Raw genomic sequence first — 7,052 nt, 5'->3', positions numbered from 1 at the left:
TGGTGTGTTTGGATATTCCATGTTTGTTTTGATGGGAGAATTGGGCTCCGATGGTGCCATGTAGTCTTGGTTTCTGTTGCTTGGGTTCCTGCGCTTGCCTCTCGCCATCAGATTATCTCTAGTGTTACTTTGTTCTGCTATTTCTGACAGTGGCTAGACTGTCCTATAAGCCTGTGTGTCAGGAGTGCTGTAGACCTGTTTTCCTCTCTTTCAGTCAGTTATGGGGACAGAGTGTTCTGCTTTCAGGCGTGTAGTTTTTCTTCTCTACAGGTCTTCAGCTGTTCCTGTGGTCCTGTGTCTTGAGTTCACCAGGCAGCTTTCTTGCAGCAGAAAATTTGGTCTTACCTGTGGTCCTGAGGCTCAAGTTCGCTCGTGGGGTGCTGCCCACGGGCTTTCTGCAGCGGCAGCAACCAGGAAGACCTGTGCCGCCCCTTCCGGGAGCTTCAGTGCACCAGGGTTCCAGATGGTCTTTGGCTTTTTCCTCTGGCGTCCGAGATGTGTGTGCAGGGAGCAGTCTCTTCTGGTTTCCCAGGCTTGTCTGCCTCTCTGAAGGTTTAGCTCTCCCTCCCACGGGATTTGGGTGCAGAGAACTGTTTATCCGGTCTGTTTCTTTCAGGTTCCGGTGGTGTCTCAGGCAGGGGTCCTGCCGCTCCTGGGCCCTCCCCCACGGGAGCCCAGAGGCCTTATACAGTTTCCTCTTGGGCCAGGGATGTGGGCAGGGGTGAGCAGAGTTGGTGGTCTCTTCCGCTCTGCAGCCTCAGGAGTGCCCACCTGACCAGGCGGTTGGGTCTCTCTCTCACCCGACACTGACAGATTTTAATTCCATGTAGTGACCTGTCCTGTTAACACCACATTCAAATAAAGATTTATAGAAAAAATACTCAGCCAAAATACAAAAAGTATAAAGATGAAAATATTCCAAATTTTACTTAATTTACACTCAAGTAATTAAAATGCATTCCATATGATTTGAAGTTCACAAGGAAAAAGCTGAAAGATTTGACAAAATTGGATTTTGATTAGTAAAGCGTAAATCTCTCTAGCAAAAGTGTAGGTGACAAAACCTAAGCTACATTAAATATTTATGTTTTTCTAATTATAGAAAGTGTTTTTTAAATATATTTGAAACCAAAAAATCCTACAAATCATTTAATAAAATCATTTTTAATTAATCACTTAATTTTTCACTTAATCATGTTTGTTTTCTGAACTTTCTGAAATTTTTAACTCCCTGAGATCATATCAGAATTCTTATTTTGCCTTTTAATCTTCATGTATAGATGAAATAGTTCACATTTATCAGCATTAGGGTACCTTTTAAAACTAAGTGAGGGTCTTCAAGCACTGTGGGGTGATCCCTTCCAGGTCTCCTGGTTAAGCATAGAATGCACCCAAACACCCATTTCCAACACACAAAGATTTTTTACTGAAGGAGACAGAGAGGCAAGGTGACTGAATCTGAACTGGGCAGAAATAGCAGCAAATGGCTTTGCAGGAGTGACTTTCAAAGGGAAAAATGATGAAGTTTGACCTGTATTAAGATGAGCTAGGATTAGTTGGTAGGTTCTTAATGAACCTTGAACGTCAGTCTTAAAAGAGTCAGACATCATGAAGTGGGCAAATGAAGGAATAATCCTTGATGGCCAGCTTTGGGAATGTGGAAGTGGCTAAATAAGAGAATCTAATGATTTAGCAAGAGAAAGAAAAGAAGGCTCTGGTGGCACCTTGATTACCATGCTTAGGACTGTCAGATCCCTTCACTAAGAATACTGTTAAATTCAAGATTCCTGAGACAGAGGTGTCTGGGAGCAGTGAAATAAATATCACAAAGTCAAATTTGTACATTAAAAGCTGGCAACCTATGTTCTGTTCGTCAGCTTTCCAGATTGTTCTATGTTCTGCTCAAGACAGGTTCTCTTGATGTTCTAAAAACTCTCTGTATAGCACATTCCTTGAAGGTCAAAAGCATAGTCTTTTAATTACATATCAATTCAGTCATTATGCCACATTCCCATAAATCTGTACACAATGAATCTAGTCCCTTGATAGTTCGAGACAGCAGCACATTTTTTTTCAGTCTTGCAAAAATATTCATAGTCTTTGCTAAGGACAGACAATAAGATAGCTGGGTGGAACCCTGATCCGTGCTCTAAAATTACCATTCCAACAATGGCTCTGCTTTGACTTAAACTTTCCTTGTCTCAGGATGACCTTGAATCCAGAAATGTTCCTGGCATTGTAAGCACAAACAAAAACTTAGCTGGGTGGGATCTTGCTCTGCAGTTACCACCTTCTAAATCTCTTTATAAAACCTTCATTAGTGTCTTTTTGACAAACTGGCTCATAGTGCAGCTCTGTTCTTTTAGCTCTGATAAGATCCTTATATAATTTTTATTGCATCCTTATATTTTGCATAGTTGAAAAATTATATAATTTCGAACTCATGCTTTCAGAGTTCATTTGAACAGCCTTACTGGCTGTCCTTAAGGTCTCAGCACTTAGCATTTTGCTGAGACATAAAAACACTCTCTCTCTTCGATTGTTTCTAATTATCATAGAGTTATTAACCTTGGTAACCTTGCCAGGGAGAATATTTCCCAAAGTAGCAGCAAGAAGTAGTACACACACACACACACACACACACACACACACACACACACACACACAGAGCTTATATGCTCAGAAACCACTGACACTTTTCAAGGCAACATATGGGCTGGCTCTGTTTCAAGGGAGGGAGCCATGTCACATTATTCTTACCATGGCCAAGCCTGACTCAGCAATGGGGAGCTGTAGTCTATCAGTGTTGCTTTGGAGGAGTACTTGGCTTCTTATCTGACTTGGCATTCTTTTGGGATTAGTGAGGTTGGCACTCAGAAAATTTCCTTGCAAGGATAACATACCCGAATTAGTCATAGGGTTCTAGGATAGAACCCCCTAGTGTTTACAGTCTATTCTTCCTGAGGGACCCTAAAGGCTTTTCCAGTCCCACATCCTCTTTACAGCTTCCTCCTTCTGCCCGAGGTCAAGGCTAGGCCAATTCCATTCTCTCTCACCAGAACATTCTTGGATAAAAATTCTCAGAATGTACTGACCAATAGTCACCTGACCCTCTCAAAAGTCACAGGTAGAGTTCACATGCTTGTCATGCTTGCTAGCCAATAGATTTAAAGGTCAATAGGTTTAGCCAATAAGTTTGAACTATAACCTTGCTGTTGTAACCTATGCCCCTAAAAAGTATAAAAATTGCTTGTAATAGTCACTCACCTTGAGGGACTAATTGAAGGTTGGCCTGAAACAGGGGACTGCTTATCGATCTCCATCTAGGTGTCTCACTCAGGGTCTTGAAGTAAGTACCACTGACCAAGCGTTGGCATCTCACATTCCCATCTACCCTTTAGACTCTGTGTGTTCAGAAAATGGACAATGATAGCAGAGGAGTTAAGAGAAAGGAAGGGTTATTAACAGAACTGTTACCTCCATTTCTCAGACTTGGTCTTGAGACAGTGACTCTATGTTTCCTTTATTTATATTATCCCTTAATTCTCCCTAGATATCTCTGGGGTAGGCTACACTATTTAAACCTCTGTTGGTAAACCAAGCACCTCTCAGTCTGACCTCTGTAACCCAGTACCAGCCACCACTCTCTGAATATACTGAATAACAGAAGTTTGTATTTCGAGGTCTATATCTAGTAAAGCCACATGTTGATCAAGAAGAAATATATGTTGTCTCTGAAAATCAAATCAGACATTAAATTATGGAGAAAACTATACACAAACAAGATGAGAATCTGAGTAAGCCTTCATATATCTCAAACATGTTTGAACAGATATTATATATCAATATTCATATTATTGAACAATTTAAAGTAATATAGGAGTCATAGATACCATTCTGTTAGCTTTGTTATAAAATGAAGTGGATATTCATCTACCACAGAGCTCAAAAACTGTCTTGTGTCTTGATCTTTATGGTAAAACATAATGAGTTACAAATGGAAATATAGATTCCACACATGTATTAAATTTTTAGATGGAATTTATGAAAACAAGTCTAGTCTAAACTTTGCCAGTGAGTAGTTCACATTTGGAGATTTCAGGAATTTCTGAAAGTAAAGGACCTAACACATACTATATTCAAGTTTATGTTTGTGATCTTTTCCCATGTGAAGCCTGTTCATTGTGGGGTTTTGTATTTTTAAAATGAATAATATACATATTTTTCTTATGTGACCTATTTTATAGTTGGAAAACTGAGTGCAATTTCTTCTCTTTATACACTAGTTATAGCTAAAGGGCAAAGACATGTTTGTTGTAGCACTGGAACCCCTTCAGAATACAGACATTGCATCCTTTTCTGTGCCTATACAAGTTGAGAAATTAAACAAAAGTGTCACAATAGAAAAAACAAAGGACTCAGATCTTATTATTTTCTTTCTCTTCAAGTCATTCTCAAGACTCCTTTCCCTATGTACATGTTTTCTGCTAAAGATTTTGCATAGGTAACCCCTTATTGAATTTTGCATAAAATGCATCTTTTAAAAGCTTTTTATTAGTTCTTTGTGATTTTCACATCATGCACCCTAATCCCACTCATCTCCCCCCACCTCATACCCACTCTCCACTCTTGTAACCTCCCATCAATAACAACAAAAAACACCTCTTTGTGGAAACTGTAGTGTGTCACGGTGTGCCCCACAGCGTGTGCTTTCTTTTGTCCATACGTTTTTGCTTGCAAATGTTCATTGTAAAGATCCATTTGTCTGGGATGAGACATCTGGCTTCTGCTCCTCTTTCAATACTGTAACCTCACGGGGACTCTTCTTGGACATTGTGCTGTTGCCCTGTGTCATGGAGTTCCTGCAGTTTTGCAGAATCAGTCCCTTCATGAACTTCAGCATTTTTTCAATCGGGTATATGTTCATGTGGTCCAATTCAAAGTCCTTGATCTGGGCTTGGGAGGTATCAGACCAGCTTACCCGCAACCTCTACAACCAGGTCAGCACTGTGATGCTGTACAGGTGAGGTGCAAGGCCTGCTCTGCCAAACGTTGCAGCTCATAAGGGATATGGCCAGTTCTCCCACTCTCGTAAGCCTGGGGCACTCTCTAGTCTGATGGAAATGGTGAGGGATGAGAGAGGGTGTTTCTGCCTCATCTGTACTACTACCCAGCAGACAAGAGACAGGCCCAGCTCTCTCATGCTTATGCCCTCAGGGCCAGCCCATCCAAACCCCTGCAGCGGGGTCAGTGATACTGTGCTGCTCAGGTGAGATGCAGGGTCTGCTCTCCAGAGTACTGCACTAGTGAGGGCTAGGGATAGCTCTCCTGTTCTCCTAACTCTGTCAGGGACAGGTTTTCTATCTGTTACTCCTGGTGAAGGCACAAGGGAGGGGATGGGCTCTCTACCTACCTCACCAATGCTACCTCATGTCAGACAAAAGTCAGAGTTGGCTCTTACACACTTATACCCTTGGGTTTAGCTCACCTGCAACGCCGATGTGCATAACCAATCTCCACGTTTGATGCAGTGCCTATTCTCCCTATTGCTAGAGCAGGTGAGGGTCATGACTTGTTCTACTGCTCTCATAACCTTGAGGCCAGCTGTCCTGCCTGTTATAAGTGGCAAGGACCAAGATGGGGTCATCTCTTCCTTGCCCATGTCACCAAGTAGCAAGTAGGAGAGCTAGCTTTCCCATGCTCATGCCCTCAGACCTAGCTCACATCTGCCCCTACCACCATGGTCAGCTTTACTGTGTTGCCCAGGCAAGGTACAGGGCACAGTCTCCTGAGTGTTGCAGCTAGTAAAAAACAAAGATAGCTCTTCTGCTCTGATGACTTCAGGGCCAGCTCTCCTTCCTGTTATAAGTGGTGAGGGATAAAGCAGAAAGAATGCAGCATCTCACCCTGGCCCATACCATGGCAAGGAGATAAATGATAGTGTCAGCTCTCCCACACTTCAATCCTTGGGGTTAGCTCGTCCACAGTGTGTTCTCCCAAGTAATGCAACTGGCTAGGGTCAGGGTTGACTCTTTTTTACTCATGGCTCTAGGGTCAGGTCATCCAAGATGCCCAGGTGAGGGGTGCAGTCAGTTTTGCATAGCTCTGAGACCAGACCATGGACATTTGCCTGGCCTTTGGAGGTGATATACTACTGCTGTTGTACCAAGACATGGCCCCTGGTGGCAGCTCAGGGCAGATATCCACCATTGTCACAGGGTGCATGACTGGCTACTTGCATCAGGCTGTTCCTCACTACCTTTGAGTCTCCAGTTCTACCCCTTTCACTTTCTCTTCCATGTCTCTATTATTTATTCCTGATAGTGGCATCTGGGGTCCCTGATCTTAGGAGTAGTCTCAGGAGTGCTTTGCTCTGCTCATGTACTATGGTGATAGGTAGAAGACCTCTTGAGCATGGTCTGCACCCCCAATCCCACGTCTGTGCAGCACTGAGCTGTGTTCATCTCAGGCTAGATCTCTGTTCAGGCCCCATTGTGCCAGTCTGATGGTTGCCTGTGCTCATTCCTCACTCAGTCTGGCTGGGTGGCCATCTGTCTTAGGCTCACTCCCACCCAGGTCCTTCGGACCTAGTCAGGGTTCTTCTATTCTCCAGCATTCTTCCTGTCCTGGGAGCCACTCTGGGTCTGCCTGCCACCAGACTGGTAGTTGTCTCAGCCTGGCTTTTTCCCCCCAGGAAACATTGTTACTAGTTATTCAGATGTTCATAGGTCAGAACGCTGAGTATAGACATAGCCTCTCTCCTCTCTATCACTTATAGGCACACATGTTACACAGCAGTCCTATCTACAATCACTGTAGGAGCAATGATTTTAAGCATTTTAAGTAAAAACCTTTTATTTTATTTTATTTTATTTTGGTGTGTTTTTCTGATTAAAATTGATTTTTTCTTTATATCTACTTATTTTACTTTTTGATGTTATAACATTATTACATAATTTTCCCCTTTCCTTTCTTCCTTTCTAATTCTCTCACTAAGAGTTACATATACATATGTGAACTAATATGCATAGATGCACACTTCATACATGCAT

At 42.5% G+C, this 7,052-nt stretch overlaps 1 non-coding gene across 1 annotated transcript; it reads right to left on the bottom strand.

Annotated features, from left to right (window-relative positions):
- Positions 1–6,699: 6,699 nt before the first annotated feature.
- On the bottom strand, positions 6,700–6,826 carry LOC120101332 (small nucleolar RNA SNORA17). Its single transcript, XR_005501700.1, has one exon. It is a non-coding gene; the product is annotated as a small nucleolar RNA SNORA17 (small nucleolar RNA).
- Between the last annotated feature and the right edge of the window lie 226 nt (positions 6,827–7,052).

Source organism: Rattus norvegicus, chromosome 2 (genome assembly GCF_036323735.1).
Source record: "Rattus norvegicus strain BN/NHsdMcwi chromosome 2, GRCr8, whole genome shotgun sequence".
Lineage (NCBI taxonomy): Eukaryota > Metazoa > Chordata > Mammalia > Rodentia > Muridae > Rattus > Rattus norvegicus.
The sequence above is the reverse complement of the archived record's forward strand: the minus strand, read 5'-3'. Positions and strand labels throughout refer to the sequence as shown.